Consider the following 21,342-nt stretch of genomic DNA (forward strand, 5'->3'; position numbering starts at 1 on the left):
CGACTCTGTGGGGCTCCTGGGCACAGAATCATTTGTATGTTTCCTGTTTCTTTTTTGAAGGGAATAGACTCCAGCCTCCATGACCTTCCCTGAGTTCCAAGGGGCAGATTCAAACAGCTGCTAATCAGTGAAGGGAGGGGATGCAGAGACAAGGGAGGGGCAATCAAGAAACAATAGTACAACCTTGGGGCAGGTCTAGTTCTGCTTCAAGTGATACACATAACAATATCTTTGAGCTCTTTACAGAACTAAAACTCCCAATAAATGAAAGACATCAGCATTCTTCATTCCAGAGAAGATCACCTTAGGCCAGATTAAAGGAACCAGGAAACTCATCAGGAGATTACCTGAAACCAGATTAAAGGAGTGCAGGCCCTGCACACACCTTAATCTTATCAGCAACCACGCTCTTGAACTGTTGCTATAAAAATCCTCATCAAAGAAATAAAGCTATTCATTTCAGCATCAACAATATTGAAAGCAAACTTAAAACTAGGCTCTGTGGGAAAGAGACAATGTTAGCCTTCTTTGGGAGGGTAAGGACATGACCCATGTCCACTGATTTCTGCTTCATTCCTTAGCTTCCACAGTATTTAGCTTATATATTTAACACCCAGAACTAGGATCAAAGTGTGCTGTTGAGCCACGCAGATTGAAGGGAAAAGATAGCCTAGGAATGGAAGAAGTGGCAGGAAGGTATGTAAAGTAGCTGACCTAAAGGTATCTACTAATTCAAATTAAGGTGGATTAATTTCTCCAGAGGGTTGCAGGATGCTTTGTTTAGATGGGGTGAGGTAATTGAAGCTGTTCTGTAATTCATCACTGAAGTTACTGCTTATCACTCTTATTTCCCATGGAGGCCTAACCATAAGTAAGCAGAGTATGCTACCTAGAGGGTTGGAATGTGCTTGTTATATTTCTATTTAAATGCAGTGCTGAATCCAAGTCTTGTGGTGATATGATTGCTAGGGTCTTCAGTGGAAGATTTAATTCCTCAGTACATCAGAATATGTCCAAGTTGTCATGGTAGTGCTGAGCATAGTTGGATATGAATGGCATAATCAATTAAGGAAATCATCAATCTATTAATAAATTAATAAATGCTAATTGACTGTAGAAAAGTGGGTTAAGCATTTTAGGGGGATATAAATAGGCATAAGAAGTCCCTGTCTTTAAATTATGTAGGAAATACTGAAAGGCCATTTTCAGTCCTATAGACCTCACCTCACTGTATCAATATTACCCACCACCTATAGCTTCATTCCAAGTCCATTATAGGTATATCAGGCACGCCTTTCCCTGAGAGAACTCTGGGAATCATTTGCCATCACCAGGCTGCCCTGATTGACACATACATGAGACTACATTAACATTGAGACACAACTTCCTCTTCTATTACTGCTTGGGGACTCTTCATTTAACTGTCCTTCTGCCTTAGTTTCTAGGTTTTTGTTTTATTTTGTTTGTTTGTTCCTGTTCTTATTATTAATGGAGCCCAGCCCTGAACACCAACTAAGTCTCAAGGTACCTGCTACCCTTAGTCTCTTTGTCCTAGCACTAAAGCAAGATTTCTCCACTTTGGCATTATCAACATTTAGGGTAGGATGATTCTTTGTTGTGGGTGGCTGTTCTGTGGATTGCAGGATGCTCTAGTAGCATCCTGGCCTCTAATCACTAGATGCCATTAGAACCCAACTATTTCCCTCCCAGGTATGACAATCAAAATTGTTTCCTCCAGATATTGCCAAATGTCTTGGTGGGGCAAAATCACCCTGAATTCAGAATCCTTGCTCTAGACCCTCCTATGCATCTCTCCATTGACTCAGAAAGACTTCCTTTATCTAGGAGTTGTCGACTATAATCATAAACTTCTTACCTTTACTTTTTTTCCTCCCACAAGTAGACTAAGCATTCAATATTTATTTTCTTAATGCCTAGGAGGCTAAGTACTTCCATCCTTGAGCCAAGCACTCCTGAAGATGGATGCTGACTGGAATCAGACTGAGGTTGGCAGTATCCTTTAGAGTTGGCAATTTAGACAGCTAGCTGGCTGGTTATGCTTAGTACACAAGTTGGCTTGCCCATCCCACTTCTACCTCCCCACCTGACAGAACAGGCTTGCACTTGCCTAACAACTTAGAACACTTAATACACCTTCAGATAAGGCCATGATTTTTATGGCAAACATAAAACCATAAGAAGGTTCCTAACACTGTAAAGCAGTATACAATAAATGCAGACTGAAAGATGGCTGCCATTAACTGGGATAATTGTGGAGCATCTGCAACTTGAATTGGGCTTTAAAGAAAGGGATGATTTGAGGGAGTAAAAGTAGGAGAGTAAGGGAGTTAGTAATTCTAAGTGTTTCATGTGCAAAAATTAATATGAGCAGTGCAAAAAGTTGGGAAAAACATGATATGCTTTGGAGGGCCAATGTTATGAGGAAATGACCCAGATAGGAAAGAATGAAGATGTTTAGGTGTGAAAATACACAAGAATTTTTCAACAATAGTTTGAAAGTATGCCTGTCTAGAGTGATTATTATGTAAAAAAAAAATTAAGTATCCCTTAGAAGACGCCTGTCTTCTGGCAGAGAGGACCTGAGAAAAGGTGTATTTGATCAGATACACTATTCATCAACAAAAATGCATTGGCAAAATTCTCCTAATTGTATGAAAAGAAATGAAGAGGCAAGAAATTTATGAAGTTTTTGAGAAAAATGAATATGGGGACCTGTCTCCAATGTCAAGAGTGAAGTTTTTGAGAAAAATGAATATGGGGACCTGTCTCCAATGTCAAGAGGAGATCAAGCTGGCAGAGTAGAGGGACATAGAGCTCAACTCCTCCTACAAATACATCAAAAATACATCTACATGTGGAAAAATTCTCACAGTATACCTATTGAAAGCTTGCAGAAGGTCTCATCCAACCAGAGCTGCAGGAAAGATCCCCATGTAACTGGGTAAAAAGGAGAAGAAGAGTAATCGGGATGGGACCTGAGTTTCTGGGAGGGAGCTGTGAAAGAAGAAAGGTTCTTTCACTCTGGAATCTCCTTCACCGGCTGGGAGGTTCATCAAGACAGATAGGGAGGTTCAGGGGCTTGAGAGGAGAGTGTGGAAGCTGGCCTGAGGCCAAACAGGGTAGAGAGAGGCCAGCACAGATGGCCCTTGCCACATCATCACACTTCCCAGCCCGAGACATGTACCTGCTGGTGTGTGCAGTGACTGGCTGCAGGAACTCAAGCTTCAGTGGACTGACCTGGGGAGAAAACTCAGCTTTGCTGTGCAGAGACAGCCTGAAGGGCCTGGAGTGTAGCCTGGACCAAAACTGGAGCAGGATGGAATACAGGTTCACCACAGGAGCACCATTGTCAACATAGGAAGGGAGGGGCGTGGGTTACCATTGCAGCCTCATTGTGTGCTCACAGCAGGGAACAGCTCCAGCCATCACAGGTTTTGCAAATTTTGTGGGTGCACACATGGGGAGGCAGGGCTAAAATCGGAGCCAATTACCAGCACTCCCACTGTGGAAATGGAGTTGTGGCTTTGGGGAATTTTTGCACTGGTGGCTTTGTGAGTCTGCACACATGCCTGCACATCTAAGCCAATTACTGGCACTCACACAGCAGAGGTGACCCCTGAGGGCAGCAACTGTGATCTTTTTGGGTGTGCACAGCAGGTGGCAGGCAGTATCACAGAGCCACATGTCCCAGAAGACAGCTCCTGGGGAAGAACCTGCAATGGCTCCTTTCCCAGAGGGAGCACTCAAGTCCCACCTACCTCACACTGAAGCTTAGAATTGGATCTGGGGGCTTCTACTTCAATAACTGGGCAGCAGAATCTATCTCTGACAGGGCATTGACAACCACAGAGCAAAGAGGAGGCCCCACCCAACATCCACTGCAGGCTCTGGTCACCACAATACCAAACACACTCCCTATCAAGGGGACAAGGGTCAGCACAATCTGAGGAAAGATGTGGCAAACATCAATAACATAAAACAAACCTTGAACCAAAAATATTGGACTCTCATAGTCTACACATGGCTGTTCCCAAATAAAAACAGCACTTCAATACCACAGTAGATAACTGTTTCTCCTAAATTCATAGAGTAAAATGAAAAAGCATAGGAACTGTCCTTTTCAATTAAAAAAACAACAGAAATTCCCCTGAAAGAATAAACTATGAAACAAACCTCTGGTAGACCAGGCCACCAGAACCTGAATTCAAAAAGGAGGTAATAAAAATGCTGAAGGTACTAAGGAAGACTATTGATAGAAATGTGGATCACTATAGCAAGGAACTAGAAAATATAAAGAGGAGCCAATCAAAATTAGACAACTCAATTACCAAGATAAAAACCAATCTAGAAGCAGTGAATAGAAGACTAAATGAAACAAGAAAACAAGTAAGTTATCTGGAAGATAGAATAATGCAAATCACCCAATCAGACAGAAGGGAAATAAAAAAAAAAAAAAGCAACATATGAGATCTATGGGATAATATAAAATGACAACCAATTCATTATGGAGTTCCAGGAGGAAAGGAGAGAGAGAAGGGCATCAAAAAAGTATTTGAAGAAATTATGGTTGAAAACTTCCCAAACCTAAAGAAAGAAACAGATATCCAGGTACAGGAAGCATAAAGGGTCCCCAAAAGATGAACCCAAACAGACCAAGACATATCATAATTAAAATGGCAAAAGTTAATGATAAAGAGAGGATTCTAGAGGCAGCAAAAGATAGGGTCAGTTACAAGGGAACACCCATAAATCTATCAGCTGATTTCTCTGCACAAACTTTGTGGGCCAGAGGGAGTGGCATGATAGGGAAAAAACTAAAACATAAGATATTATATTCAGGAAGATTATTTTTTAGAATAGAAGGAGAAATAGAATTTCTCAGTGAAGCAAAAATGAAAAGAATACAGCACTACTAAACTTATCCTAAAGAAATATGGAAAGGTCATCTCCAAATAGAAAAGAAGCAAGAATCTATAGAAAAGGGAAAATCACAATAGGAAAAGTGAATATATAAAAGGATTGAAAATCACTTAAATAAGCCAGTACATAGATTAAAAAATAATCCAAAAATTCTGTGAAAGAGATTATAAATACAATGAACTGCAAAAGGATACGCATGAATATGTAAAATATGACATCAAAATCACAAAATATGGGGGATGGGAGTAAGAAAATATAGATCTTTTAGAATGTGTCTGAGATTTATGACTACCAGTCTAAAGCAAGTAGATATAGTTATGGGCTTACATAATTGAAAATCAGGATAATCACAAGCCAAAAACATACAATAGATTTACAAAAACAGAAAAAAAAAGGAACTCAAGCAAAATATAAAAGAAAACCATCAAACCACAAAAAAGAAGAAAGGGAAAAAGAAGAAATACAAAATCAACTAGAAAATAAGGTTAAAAATGGCAATAAATATATACTTATCAATGATTACCTTAGGGCTTCCTTGGTGGTGCCTGCTGATACAGGGGACGCGGGTTTGTGCCCTGGTCGGGGAGGACACCACATGTCGCAGAGTGGCTGGGCCTGTGAGCCATGGCCTCTGAGCCTGTGCATCCAGAACCTGTGCTCCGCAATGGGAGAGGCCACAACAGGGAGAGGCCTGTGTACTGGAAAAAAAAAATTACCTTAAATGTCAATGGACTAAATGCTTCAGTCAAAAGACATAGTGTGGCAGATTGGATAATAAAGTAATTAATATCCTACATATGCTGCCTACAAGAGACTCACTTTAGGGTGAAAGACACATATAGAATGAAAATGAGGGGATGGAAAAAGATATTTCATGCAAATGGAAGGGACAGGAAAGCAGGGGTAGAAATACCCATATCAGAAAAAATAGGCCATAAACACAGTCCATAAAAAAAGACAAAGAAGGACATGATACAATGATAAACTGATCAATACAAGGAGAGGATATCACACTCATTAACCTCTATGCACCCAATATAGGAGTACCTAAATATATAAAATAAATACTAAGAGACATAAAGAGAGAAATTAGGAATACAATAATATTCCTAATACAATAAGGATACAATAACACTAGGAGATTTTAACACCCCCCTGACATCAGTGGACCAATCTTCCAGACAGAAAATCAATAAGACAGCAGAGATCCTAAATGACGCAAGAGAACAGTTCAGGACATTACATCCAAAAAACACAGAATACACATTCTCTTCCAGCACACATGGAACATTCTCTAGGATAGATTACATACCAGGACACAAAACAAGCCTCAACAAATTTCAGAGGATAGAAATTATTTCAAGCATCTTTTCTGACCACAATGGCATGAAAATAGAAATCAATCACAGAAAAACAAACGAGAAAAGAATTACATGGAGACTAAACAGCATGCTACAAAAAACCAATAGGTCAATAATAAAATCAAGAGGAAATTAAAAAATACCTTTAGACAAAATGACAATGAAAACACAACCTTACAAAATCTATGGGATGCGGCAAACACAGTCCTAAGAGGGAAGTTCATAGAGCTACAGGCTTCCCTCAAAAAACAAGAAAAATCTCAAATAAGGAACCTATCCTACCAGTTAAAAGAATTAGAAAAAGAAGAACAAAATAACACCTAAAGTCTTCATAAAAAGAAATAATAAAGATCAGAGAGGAAATAAATAAAATAAAGATTTAAAAAAATAGAAAAAAATCAGTAAAACCAAGAGCTGGTTTTTGGAAAAGGATAAACAAAATTGGCAAACTTCTGGCTGGGCTCACCAAGAAGAAAATAGAGAACCCAAATAAACAGAATAAGAAATGAAAGAGGAGAAATAACATCTGGTACCACAGAAATACAAAAAACCGTCAGAGAATATTATGAACAATTAGATGCCAAAGCAATGTACAAGAAACAGACAAGTTTCCAGAAACATAGAGTTCACCAAAACTGAATCAAGAAGAAATAGATAATTTGAACAGACTGATCACTAGATGTGAAATAAAATGTGTAATTATAAAACTCCCTGTTAACAAAAGTCCAGGACCACCGGAGAATTCTACCAAACATACAAAGAAGAACTTATACTGATCCTTCTTAAACTCTTCCAAAAGATTGAAGAAGAGGGAACACTCCCAAATTTATTCTAGGAAACCACCATCACCCTGATACCAAAACCAGACAAAGACATTACCAAAAAAGAAAACTACAGGTCAATATCTTTGACGAATTTAGATGCAAAAATCCTCAGCAAAATATTAACAAGCCAAATCCAACAACACATAAAAAGGATCATACACCATGATCACGTTGGATTCATGCCAGGGCACAAGGATGGTTCAACATATGCAAATGAATAAATGTGGTACACCACAGCAACAAATGAAAACACAAAAATCACATGTTTATTTATTATCTCAATAGAAGCAAAAATGCATTTGATAAAATTCAGGATAAAAACTCATGATAAAATCTCTTGCCAAAGAGTGTATAAAGGGAACATATCTCAACATAATAAAAGCCATTTGTGACACACACACAGCAACATAATACTCAATGGTGAAAAACTGAAAGCCTTCCCACTAAATTCTGGAACAAGACAAAGATGCCCACTCTCATCACTTCTATTCAACATAGTATTAGAACTCTTAGCCATGACAATCAGACAAGAAAAAGAAATAAAATGTTAAATGCAGACGACATGATGCTCTATATAGAAAACTCTAAAGACTCCACACAAAAACTATTACAATTGATGAATGAATTCAGCAAGGTAGCGGGATACAAGATTAATATACAGAAATCTGTTGCATTTCTTTACACTAGCAATGAAATATCAGAAATAGAAAGTAAAAAAAAAAAAACCCACTTAAAATCACATCAAAAAAAAAAAAAACCAACCTAGAAATAAACCTAATCAAGGAGGTGAAAGACTTATATGCTGAGAACTATAAAACATTGGTAAAGGAAATTGAAAATGATTCAATTGTTAAAATGGCCATTCTAACCAAAGCAATCCAGAGATCTAATGTAATCCCTATCAAATACCCATGACACTTTTCACTGTAATAGAACAAAGAGTCCTAAAATTTATATGGAATCACAAAAGGCTTAAAATTTTCAAAGTGATCTTTAGGAAAAAGAACAAAGCTGGAGGCATAACTCTTCCAGTCTTAGGACTATAGTACAAAGCTACAGTAATCAAAACGGGAATGTACTGGCACAAATAGAGACATATGAATCAATGGAACAGAAGAGAGCCCAGAAATAAACCCACACCTACAGTTAATTAATCGTTGACAAAGGAGGCAAGAATATACAATGGAAAAAAGACAGTCTCTTCAGCAAGTTGTGTTGGGAAAGCTGGACAGCTACATGTAAATCAGTGAAATTAGAACACTCCCTCACACCATACACAAAAATAAATTCAAAATGGCTTAAATACTGAAACATCATATAAGACATAATTAACATAAAACTCCTAGAAGAGAACATAGGCAAAACATTCTCTAACATAAATTATAGCAGTATTTTCTTAAGTCTGTCTCCCAAGGCAAAAGAACTAAAAGCGAAAATAAACAAATGGAACATCATCAAACTTAAAAGCTTTTGCACAGCAAAGGAAATCATAAACAAAATGAAAAGACAACCAACAGAATGGGAGAAAATATTACCAAATGATATGACTGACAAGGGCTTAATTTCCAAAACATGCTAACAGCTTATACAACTAAAGATCAGAAAAACGAACAACCCAATCAAAAAATGGGCAGAAGACTTAAATGGACGTTTCTCCAAAGAAGACATACAAATGGTCAACAGGCACATGAAAAGATGCTCAACATTGCTAATTATTAGAGAAAAGCAAATCAAAACTACTATAAGGTGTCACCTCAGACAGGTTAGAATGACCATCATCAAAATATATACAAATAATAAATGCTGGGGAGGGTGTGGAGAAAAGGGAACCCTCTTACACTGTTGGTGGGGATGCAAATTGGTACAGCCACTATGGAAAACAATATGGAAGTTCCTTAAAAAACTAAAAATAGAGTTACCATATAATCCAGCAATCTCACTCCTGGATGTATATCTAATTTGAAAAGATACATGCACCCCAATGTTAATCACAATATTATTTGCAATAGACAAGACATGGAAGAAACATAAGTGTCCATCAACTGATGAATGGCTAAAGAAGATATGGTATACATATACAGTGGAATATACTCACCCATATAAAACAATGAAATAATGCCATTTACAGCAAGATGGATGGACCTAGAGATTATCATTCTATGTGAAGTCAGATAAAGACAAATATTATATGATGTCACCTATATGTGGAATCTAAAAAATAGTAAATTGAACTTATTTACAAAACATAAACAGACTCACAGATATAGAAAACAAACTATGGTTACCAAAGAGGAAAGGGGGAGGGATAAATTAGGAGTATGGGATTAACAGATACACACTACTATACATAAAATAAACAATGAAGATTTACTATATGGCACAGGGAACTATATTCAATATCTGGTAATAACTTATAATGGAAAAGAATTGAGTTTGGATATATATCTGAATCACTTTGCTGTAAATCTGAAACTAACCCAAAGTTGTAAATCACCTATACTTCAATTAAAAAAAAAAAAAGAGAGTGAAGCATTGGAATCTAAGAGTCATATAATGGTTTCATGATCTTGAGCAAATTCCTTAAATGTCAATCTTAAGGTAGTGAAAATAGTACCAGTGCATGCTTGTTGAGAAAGTTATTAAATATAATATTTGTAGCATAGTAGACTACTATGGTGAGGACCATATGGAAGCTACTTTTAAATATATATCAAATATTAAAACATCACTTAAAGTTACAATGTATATTACAATCTACTCCTGGTACATGGATATAAAGACATCAATAGATAACACTACATAAATGAAAACAATAACATTAATATATGTAACAGAGCTGGATTAGGTAGTATGTAAGCAGAAAGCCACTGTATTTTTTTTTTTTAGATTAGATTTTTTTTTTAATTCTTTTCTTTTTTTTTTAAACCCCACATTTGTTTATTTATTTTTATTTTTTGGCTGTGTTGGGTTTTCGTTTCTGTGCGAGGGCTTTCTCTAGTTGTGGCAAGCGGGGGCCAGTCTTCATCGCGGTGCGCGGGCCTCTCACTATCACGGTCTCTCTTGTTGCGGAGCACAGGCTCCAGACGCGCAGGCTCAGTAGTTGTGGCTCATGGGCCTAGTTGCTCCGCGGCATGTGGGATCCTCCCAGACCAGGGCTCGAACCCGTGTCCCCTGCATTAGCAGGCAGATTCTCAACCACTGAGCCACCAGGGAAGCCCCAAGCCACTGTATTTTTTTCTCACTGTCCCTTGATACACTGGCTCTCTATAATCATCCTCTATGGCACTGAATATAAATGTCTGGCAAATTCCAGAACTTTTCCATATATTCAAAAGTCCCAAACTTCAAAACCAAATACCAAAACACCAAAACTTTAATCTTTTAACCAATCTCAAACTTCTCTTTTTTCTAAGTTCTGGTCTGAATCATATTCTGAAACTGATCATAGGGAAAGGGATTGTGGAGACTCTTTCATTATTTCTCTCTGCCTTGATTTTCTGTCAAAACAATCTTCACTGATTCTGCAGTTGGTTCCTCCAGGGTTGCAGACCCCCTTCCAGCAGGAGACCTCCAACTGCAGTTCCCTGTTATGCACAATGCCTTCTCTCCTGGTCACTTATAACTCCTCCTCAGACACTTGTTTCCAGGATAATTCAGAGTCCCCATCTGTGCTACAGGGAACACACATTCTTGTCCAACAGAAGTCAGGAAGGCACTCTCCCTTCTCTATGCTGTCAGAACTGTTAGACAGCCTCTTATCTTTGGACTATTTAAGGAGCTCGCATCTTCTGCTCTGTGGGTGGGGGGCACCATAGCACACTTACTCTCTGTCCATCTTGGAATATCCTTCTTATATAGCCTGGAGGTTATAGGAACTAATGATGGTGAAATTTGTTTTCTATCTTCCTATTGCAAGTTCTGTAGAGATATTCTTCCTATTCCAAGTCCAACAGAGATATGCTTTTGAATGATGGGGTAATTGATACCTATTTTCCCAGGTTTACAATGTAAGTTAAAGCTCCCAAAAGGGAAGAAGTCTCATTTTAACATCCTATTACATGTACACTTAATGATGGTTGAGGCACAAATAAAAACACAACGTGATGACTTTTATTGATAGATTATTTGTTGCTACTCATTGTACAAAGGGTGGCAAAATATTAACTCACTAAATCCCACAACAGCCCTGTGAGATAAGAACTCTTATGAGGAAACTCTGACTCAGAGAAGTTATGTGATTTGGCTAAGTTCACACAGCTAGTAGTTAGAAAAAGAAACAAGAATTTATAAGATGTGCTGGGACAATTGATTATCTTATTGTAAAATTTCTAGTTTCTTTCATCCACTTAACTTTGAAACAAACCTCAGACTATTAAAATAGTCATATGTTAGTGAACAAAAAGGAAAAGCAGGGGAAGGAGATCAAGATGGTGGAGTAATAGGACATGGAGCTCACCACCCCCCATGAACACATAAAAAATACATATACATGTGGAACAATTCTCACAGAAAACTAACTGGAAACTGGTGGAAGGACTCCTGTACAACCTAAGAAAAATACACATGCAATTGAGTAGGACAGAAAGAAAAACAGTTGGGTCAGGACGTGTGCCCCTGGGAGTGGATTCAGAGGAAAATGGAGATCGCATGGCTGGACACTTGCCCCCAGGAAGTTAAGGGGTTGAGTCACAGACAAGGTGTCCCCGTCCTGGGGTTCTACACCCCATAGGAGACAAACACCCTTGGCTGCTTAGAGAACCCCTGGAGAGAGAAAAAAGCTGGAGAAGACTAGAACCCACTTGTAAGGAGTGTGTGGGTGCTGACTTGTCCCCAGGCAGGGTGGATAGGTCTGTCTTAGCAGTTGTCACCTCACTGTTCCCCCTAGCCTGAGCTGAGTGAATGCACTGAGCCCACCTACTCCAAGCAACACCGTGGCACTGGGTAGAGTGTGGCCAGAATCTGGACAAAAACTTGATCTAGGGATGGAGGGGTGACCCAGGGGCCAGAAGCATAGCCCAGGTGGAGCTGCAGTAGCTATTGTTGGTGTTTACAAAGCAGCACCCTAGAAGCAACCCATACTTCTAATTGCAGGGCATCTGCTGGAATTTCCATGACTGCCTGGTTTCATGCCCCAGCACAAACCAAGCATATGCTCCAGCTCTGATAACTCCACACCACAATGCAGTGCTAGATCTGGGAGGCCACACCAAGGAAAACACATGACAGTGGGCTCCAGTTGAGCAAAGCCACAGACACCTGCACAGGCAGAGCTTTGGATCTCTGTAAGTGCACGAGTCTCACTTGTTTTATAACTCCCCTCCTTTGAGACAAATGTTGCCATGAGGGGAGAAGGAAAAACATACTTGGAGGGAACAGAGCCAGCTTGAGCACAACCCACAGTGCATAGGCTCCAGCAACTTGATAGCAGACCCCACTCCTAACAGGGTGGTGACAGCTACTGAGCAGAGAGGAAGTCCTGCCTCACACCATGAGTGGGCTCTCTATATCCTCCATCAATCAGCCACATCCTCTACCAAGGTGATAGCTGCCAGAACACCCTGAGGAAATAATTGACTGGCAACCACATTAAATCCAGCCCCCACCACCAAAGGCTTGGGGCACAAACAGTCTGCGTAGGGATGCTCCCACATAAGAACATCCATTCAAGACCACAAAAGCAAACTTTTTCATCTAAATTAATAGAGACAGAGAAGGTTAAGTAAAATTAAAAAGAGGGGAACTACTCTCAATTGAAAGAGCAAGAAAAAAGCCCTGAAAAAATAAATAATAATACAGAAATAAACAATTCACCAGATAAAGAATTCAAATCATTGGTATTAAAAATGCTAACTGAATTAAGGAATAAAATTGATCTAAACATAGATCATTTTTACAAGGTACAAGAAAATATAAAGAAGGCTCAAAAAAAAATAGATAATTCAATACCTGAGATAAAAAACAGTCTACCACACTCTATCTTGAGACTGGCCATGGTTGTGGAGTATAAAATCCGTGAGCTCACCTCTTCTCATGACCACACCAAAATCACAACTATTTGTGGAACAACTATCAGTGAAAAAGACTGGAACCTACTAGAAAAGATCTTCCACAGCTAAAGGCATAAAGAAGAAACAATAACAAGATGGGTAGGAGAAAAAGACTGGTGATATAGTCAAGTCATACCCCCAGGTGGGTGACCCACAAACTGGACTATAATTATATTGCAGAGGTTTTCCCATAGGACTGAAAGTACTGAGTCACACATTGGGCTCTCCAGCCCAAGGATCCTGCACCAGAAAGATGAGCCCCCAGAGCAAGGCAAGCTGGGCTTGATTTCATGAGTCCCACATGACTGGGGGGAAATAGCGACTTCACTCTTAAAGGGTACACACAAAACCTCACTTGTTCTGGAAACCCAGGAAAAAGCAGTAATTTAATAGGAGCCAGGGCTAGACTGACCTGTCTTGGAGAGTCTTCTGGAAAGGCATGGTGTGGCTATGACTCACCCTGCTGAAATAGACGCTAGCAGCCATTCTTGAGAGCTTCATCTACTGAATAAATGCTGGTGCTGGTGGGTGTCATTGTGGAACCCTCACTCTAGCTTATTTGCTCCAAGACCTGGCCCCACTCAATAGCCTGTAGGATCCAGTGCTGAAATGCCTCAAGCTAAGCAACTAATTGGTTGAGGACACAGCTACCCCCCTACCAAACCACATTAGCAGACAAGCTACCTAAAATCCTCCTGAGCACACAGCCACCTCTGGACATGGCCCAGCTCACCAGAGGGCCCAGAACCAGCTCCACCCACTAGTGGGCAGGCACCAGCCCCAGACTACCCTGGGCTCAAGCCCTGCACTCAGGAAGCTTGCTCTAAGCTCTTGACCAGGCTTACCCACCAAGACTCAGATACCAGATGCAAGAAAACCACAAATTCACAGCCTGCAGACTCAGCCTGCCTATAACATGTGAGAACCTGCCATGGGATCACCTGGGCCATGCCCTGCCCACTAGCAAGCCAACACAAGCTTTGGGACACACTGGACAGCACACAAGATGTGTCAGGAACAGGTGCACCCCCCACCAGTGATCTAAAACAAGCTCTTGGATTTCTGGGCCATGTAAACAGACTCCAGGACTCGGCTCTGCCTGTCAGTAGTCCAGCACTAACCTCAGCAACTGACTTCACATACCAGTGGATGGGAAACAGCCCTAGAATCTTTGGACTCTGACTCTACCACCAGTGAGCAAGCATTAGCCCTGGGGCCCCCAGGGGTTCTGCAGTCAGCCACCTTGTGAACTTGCCCACCAATCAGCAGCCTCCACACAAAACCAGCCTTGGAAACCAACCAGAATGGGGGCCAACCAAGCCTACCAAACTGCCCATATAGTCAGCATGCCACAACAGAAAGACCCATGTCACCCTCGTGGGGGAACCCCCTAGAGCATATAGTTTGCGTTATGAGAAGTGAGTGCACTGCAAGGATGCATAGGACGTCTCCTACAGAAGGAACACTTCTCCAAAGTTGGAAAGCATAACTAGCCTACGAGACACACAAAAATAAAAGCAACAACTTAAGCAAACTGAGGAGACAGAGGAACATGTTCCTGTTGAAGGAACAAGATAAAACCCCAGAAGAAGAACTAAGTGAAGTAGAGATAGGCAATCTACCCAAGAAAGAGTACAGGGTAGTGATCATAAAGATGATCAAAAACTTGGGTGAAGAATGGGTGTACAGACTGAGAAGTTAGAAGTTTTTAATGAAGAGTTAGAAAATATAAAGAACAACCAAACAGAGATGAAGAATACAATAATTGAAGTAAAAAATATACTAGGAGAAATCAACAGTTGACTAAATGATACAGAGGAATGGATCAGTGAGCTGGAAGGTGGAGTAGTGGAAATCACTCAAGCTGAACAGAAAAAAGAATGAAAGGAAATGAGAACAGTTTAAGAGACCTCTGGGACAACATTAAGTGCACTAATATTTGAATTATATAGGTCCCAGAAGGAGAAGAGAGAAAGGAGGTAAGAACAAAAAAAACAAAAAAACCAATCCAAAAATGGGCAGAAGATCTAAATAGACATTTCTCAAAAGAAGATATACAGACTTCCAACAAACACATGAAAGAATGCTCAACATCATTAATCATTAGAGAAATGCAAATCAAAACTACAATGAGATATCATCTCACACCAGTCAAAATGTCCATCATCAAAAAATTTAGAAACAATAAATGCTGGAGAGGTTGTGGAGAAAAGGGAACACTCTTGCACTGCTGGTGGGAATGTGAATTGATACAGCCACTATGGAGAACAGGATGGATTTTCCTTAAAAAACTACAAATAGAACTACCATATGACCCAGCAATCCCACTACTGGGCATATAACCTGATAAAACCATAATTCAAAAAGAGTCATGTACAAAAATGTTCATTGCAGCTCTATTTACAATAGCCTGGAGATGGAAACAACCTAAGTGCCCATCATCGGATGAATGGATAAAGAAGATGTGGCACATATATACAATGGAATATTACTCAGCCATAAAAAGAAACCAAACTGAGTTATTTGCAGTGAGGTGGATGAACCTAAAGTCTGTAATACAGAGTGAAGTAAGTCAGAAAGAGAAGGACAAATACCGTATGCTAACACATATATATATGGAATTTAAGAAAAAAAATGTCATGAAGAACCTAGGGGTAAGACAGGAATAAAGACACAGACCTACTAGAAAATGGACTTGAGGATATGGGGAGGGGGAAGGGTAAGCTGTGACAAAGCGAGAGAGTGGCATGGACATATATACACTACCAAACGTAAAATAGATAGCTAATGGGAAGCAGCCACATAGCACAGGGAGATCAGCTCAGTGCTTTGTGACCACCTAGAGGGGTGGGATAGGGAGGGTGGGAGGGAGGGAGATGCAAGATGGAAGAGATATGGGAACATATGTATATGTATAACTGATTCACTTTGTTATAAAGCAGAAACTAACACACCATTGTAAAGCAATTATACTCCAATAAAGATGTAAAAAAAAAAAAAAAAAGACATAATAAATGAAAAATTCCCTAACCTGCAAAAGGAAACAGTCATCCAAGTCCAGGAAGCCCAAAGTCCTATACAAGATTAACCCAAAGAGGAACATACCAAGACATATTGTAATTAAAAAGGCAAAAATTAAAGATAAAGAGAGAATATTAAAAGCAGCAAGGGAAAAGGAACAAATAATATACAAAATAACTCCCTTAAGGCTATCAGCTGACTTTTTGCAAGAAACTTTGCAGGCCAGAAGGGAGAGGCATGATATATTTAAAGTGATGAAAAGGGAAAACATACAATCAAGGATATTCTACCCAGCAAGGCTATCTTTCAGAATTGATAGAGACAATTCACAGAGCTCCTCATTAGGGTTTAGGTTCAGGCCGTCTGACTCCAGAGTCTGTGTGTTTAACCATCCTTCTCTTTTGCCAAACAGTCAAAACTGCAAACAAACAAACAAAAATGCAGATTTGATAGAGAGATTAAAAGCTTTATACACAAGCAAAAGCTAAAAGAGTTCAGTATCACAAAACCAGCTTTATAATACATGTTAAAGAAATATCTCTAAACAATAAAGAAAAGACCACAACTAGAAACATGAAAATTATGAAATGGAAAACCTCATTGCTAAAGGCAAAAATACAGTAAGGTAGGAAATCATCCACACACAAAGCTAGTAGGAAGAATAAAAGACAAAATTAGTAAAATCATCTATATCCCCAACAAGCTGTTAAGGGGTACACAAAACAATTAGATGTAAAATATGATATCAAAAACAGTAACCATGAGGGGAGGAGAGTACAAATTCAGGGTTGTTAAAATCCATATGAAATTAAGAGATCAGCAACTTAAAACAATCATGTATGTAAATAGATTGCTGTATAAAAACCTGATGGTAACCACAAACCAAAAATCTATAATAAATATATACAAAAAAAGACAAAGGAATCTAAACATAAAAATTAAAATAGTCATAAAAGCACAAAAGAAGTAAACAAAAGAAAAAGGGGAAAAAATACCTGAAAAAATAATCGAAAAACAATTAACAAAATGTCAATAAGAACATACATATCAGTAAGACAGAGAAATACAAAAACTGAATGATATCACTTATATGTGGAATCTAAAAATTAAAACACACTAATGAATATAACAAAAAAGAAAGAGACTCACGGATATAGCGAACAAATTAGTGGTTATCAGTGTGGAGAAGGGAGTTGGAACAGGTGAGATAGTGGTAGGGGATGAAGAGGTAAAATCTATTATGTATAATATAAGCTACAAGTATATATTATACAACACAGGGATTATGGCCAATATTTTATAATACTATAAGTGGAGTATAACATTTAAAAATTATGAATCACTGTATTGTATATCTGTAACATATATTATTGTTTTTCAACTATACTTCACTTTATAAAAAAACACTCTAGAAACAATGTATAGTAGACTAAAAGAGAAGAATGCATAAGTGATCTGGAATATAGAGTAATGGAAATAAGCTAATCAGAACAACAGACAGAAATACAAAGGAAACAAACAAATAAAAGCAACATACAACATCTATGGGATAATATCAAGCATAACAATATTTGCATTATAGGGGTTCCAGAACGAGAAGAGAAGGGAAGGGAATTTAAAAATGCATTTGAAGAAATTATGGCTGAAAACTTCCCAAACCTAAAGAAGGAAACAGCCAGGTACAGGGAGCACAGAGGGTCTCAAACAAATGAACACAATAGACCCACAACAAGACATATCATAATTAAAATGGCATAAGTTAACGATAAAGAGAGAGTTCTAAAGGCATCAAGAGAAAGACAAAGAGTCATATACCAGGGAATCCCCATAAGACTATCAGCTTCTTTCTCTGCAAAACTTTGCAGGTGAGATGGGAGTGGCATGATATATTCAAAGTACTGAAAGGAATAAACCTGCCACCTAGTATACTGTACACAGATAGATCATAATTTATAATGGAAGGAGAGATAAAGAGCTTCTCAAACAGGTAAAAAATAAAATAATACAGCAATATTGAATTTACGTTAAAAGAAACGTTGAAGGGTCTTCTCTAAATTGAAGAAACCTAAGAATCTATAGGAAAGGGAAAATCCTGATAGGAAAGGTAAATATATAGTAAAGATAGAAGATCACTTAAATAAGCCTACACATCCATTAAAAGACAAAAAATTGTAAACCAAATGAAATCTCAGTAAATAGTAAATGGATAAGCTATGACATCAAAAACACAAAATGTGGGGGAGAGGAATACAATATCTTTTAAAATGTGTTTGAAACTTAAATGACAATCAGTTTAAAGCAAGTAGATACAATTATGGGCCAACATATATGAACTCCTTGGTAACCACAAATCAAAAACCTAAAATAGATAAACAAAAACTAGCAAGAAAGGAACCCAAACACACTATTAAAGAAAATAATCAAACCATAATGGTAGAAACAATAAAAGGGAATGAATAGAGAACAACTACAAAAACGACTGGAAACAAGGAATAAAAAGGCAATAAACACATACCTTTCAATAATTATTTCAAATGTCGATGTATGAAATGCTCCAATCAAGAGACACAAGTTGAACGCACCTACGGTCACCTTATCTATGAAAAAGGAGGCAAAAATACACAATGGAGAAAAGACAGCCTCTTCAATAAGTGGTGTTGGGAAAACTGGATAGCTACATGTAAAAGAATGAAATTAGAACACTCTCTAACACCATATACAAAAATAAACTCAAAATGAATTAAAGACCTAAATGTAAGGTCAGACACTATAAAACTCTTAAAGGAAAACAAAGGCAGAACACTCTTTGACATAAATTGCAGCAAGATCTTTTTTGACCCACCTCCTAGAGTAATGAAAATAAAAACAAAAATAAACAAATAGCACCTAATGAAACTTAAAAGCTTTTGCACATCAAAGGAAACTATAAGCAAGACAAAAAGACAACCCTCAGAATGGGTGAATATATTTGCAAATGAAGCAACTGACAAAGGATTAATCTCCAAAATATACAAGCAGTTTGTGCAGCTCAATATCATAAAAACAAGCAACCCAATCAAAAAATGGGCAGAAGACCTAAATAGACATTTCTCCAAAGAAGTCATACAGACAGCCAAGAGGCACATGAAAAGATGCTCAACATCAGTAACTACTAGAGAAATACAAATCAAAACTACAATGAGGTATCACCTCACGCTGGTCAGAATTGCCATCATCAAAAAATCTACTAACACTAAATGCTAGAGAGGGTGCGGAGAAAAGGGAACACTCATGCACTGTTGGTGGGAATGTAAATTGATACAGCCATTATAGAAAACAGTATGGAGGTTCCTTAAAAAACTAAAAATAGAATTACCATATGTCCCAACAATCCCACTACTGGGCCTATACCCTGAGGAAACCATAATTCAAGAAGACAGAGGCACCCTAGTGTTAATTGTAGCACTATTTACAATAGCCAGGACATGGAAGCAACCTAAGTGTCCATCAATAGATCAATGGATACAGAAGATGTGGTACATATATACAATGGAATATTACTCAGCCATTAAAAAGAAAGAAATTGGGTCATTTGTAGAGATGTGGATGGACTTAGTGAGGGTCATGCAGAGTGAAGTAAGTCAGAAAGAGAAAAAAAAGGTCATATATTAACACATATATGTGGAATCTAGAAAAATGGTATAGATGATATTATTTGCAAAGCAGAAATAGAGACACAGACATAGAGAACAAATGTATGGATATCAAGGAGGAAAGAGGGGGGCAGTGGGAGGAATTGGGAGATTAGGATTGACACATATACACTATTGATACTATGTATAAAATAGACAACAAATGAGAACATACTGTATAGCACAGGGAACTCTACTTAATGCACTGTGGTGACCTAAATGGGAAAGAAGTCCAAAAAGAGGGGACATATATATATTCATAGCTGATTCATTTGGCTGCACAGTAAAAACTAACACAATATTGTAAAGCAACTATACTCCAATAAAAATTAATTTTAAAAAAAGACACAAGGTGACTGATTGGATTAAAAAAACCCACAAGACCCTTCAATATGCTGCTTCCAATAGACTGACTTCAGGGCTAAAGAAACACATAGACTGAAGGTGTGGGGATGGAAAAAGATATGCAAATGGAAAAGAAAAGAAAGTGAAAACAACATTGCCCATACCAGAAAAAAAAATAGACTTTAAAACAAAGTTTATAACAAATAAAGGCATTGTATATTAATAAAGGGAATGATAAAGGGATAAATACCAGAAGAGGATATTACACTCGTTAACATGTACGCATTCAATACAGAAGCACCGGGCTTCCCTGGTGGCGTGGTGGTTGGGAGTCCGCCTGCCAATGCAGGGGACACGGATTTGTGCTCTGGTCTGGGAAGATTCCACGTGCCGCGGAGCAGCTGGGGCCGTGAGCCATGGTCACTGGGCCTGTGCGTCCAGAGCCTGTGCTCCGCGATGGGAGAGGCCACAACAGTGAGAGGCCCGTGTACCACAAAACAAACAAACAAACAAACAAACAAATACAGAAGCACCTAAATATATAAAGGGACAAATTGACTATAACATAATAATAGTAGGGAAATTTAACATCCCATTGACATCAATGGACATATCATTCAGGCAAAAAATAAATAAGGCAACAGCGGTCTTAAATGACACAATAGACCAATTGTATTTAATAGATATCTACATGACATTACATCCAAAAATAGCAGAATAAAAATTCTTTTCAACTCTACATGGGAGGTTCTCCAGAATAGATCACATACTATGCCACAAAATAAGCCTCAACAAAATTAAGAGGATAGAAATTATATCAAGCATTTTCTCCAACCACAATGGTATGAAACTAGAAATCAACTACCAAGAAAAATGGGGGAAAAAAACAAGCAAGTGGAGACTAAACAGCATGCTTCTAAAAAATACCAATTGGTCAATGATTAAATCAAAGACGAAATTAAAAAATACCTCAAGATGAATGAAAATGGAAATATCACTTTCCAAAATCTATGGAATGCAGCAAAAGCAGTTCTAAGAGGGAGGTTCATAGCAATATAGGTCTTCTTCAAGAAACAGGAAAAATCTCAATCAATCTTACCTACCACCTAAAAAAACTAGAAAAAGGAAACTA

The sequence above is a fragment of the Tursiops truncatus genome, chromosome 14 (assembly GCF_011762595.2).
Source record: "Tursiops truncatus isolate mTurTru1 chromosome 14, mTurTru1.mat.Y, whole genome shotgun sequence".
In the NCBI taxonomy this organism is placed as follows: domain Eukaryota; kingdom Metazoa; phylum Chordata; class Mammalia; order Artiodactyla; family Delphinidae; genus Tursiops; species Tursiops truncatus.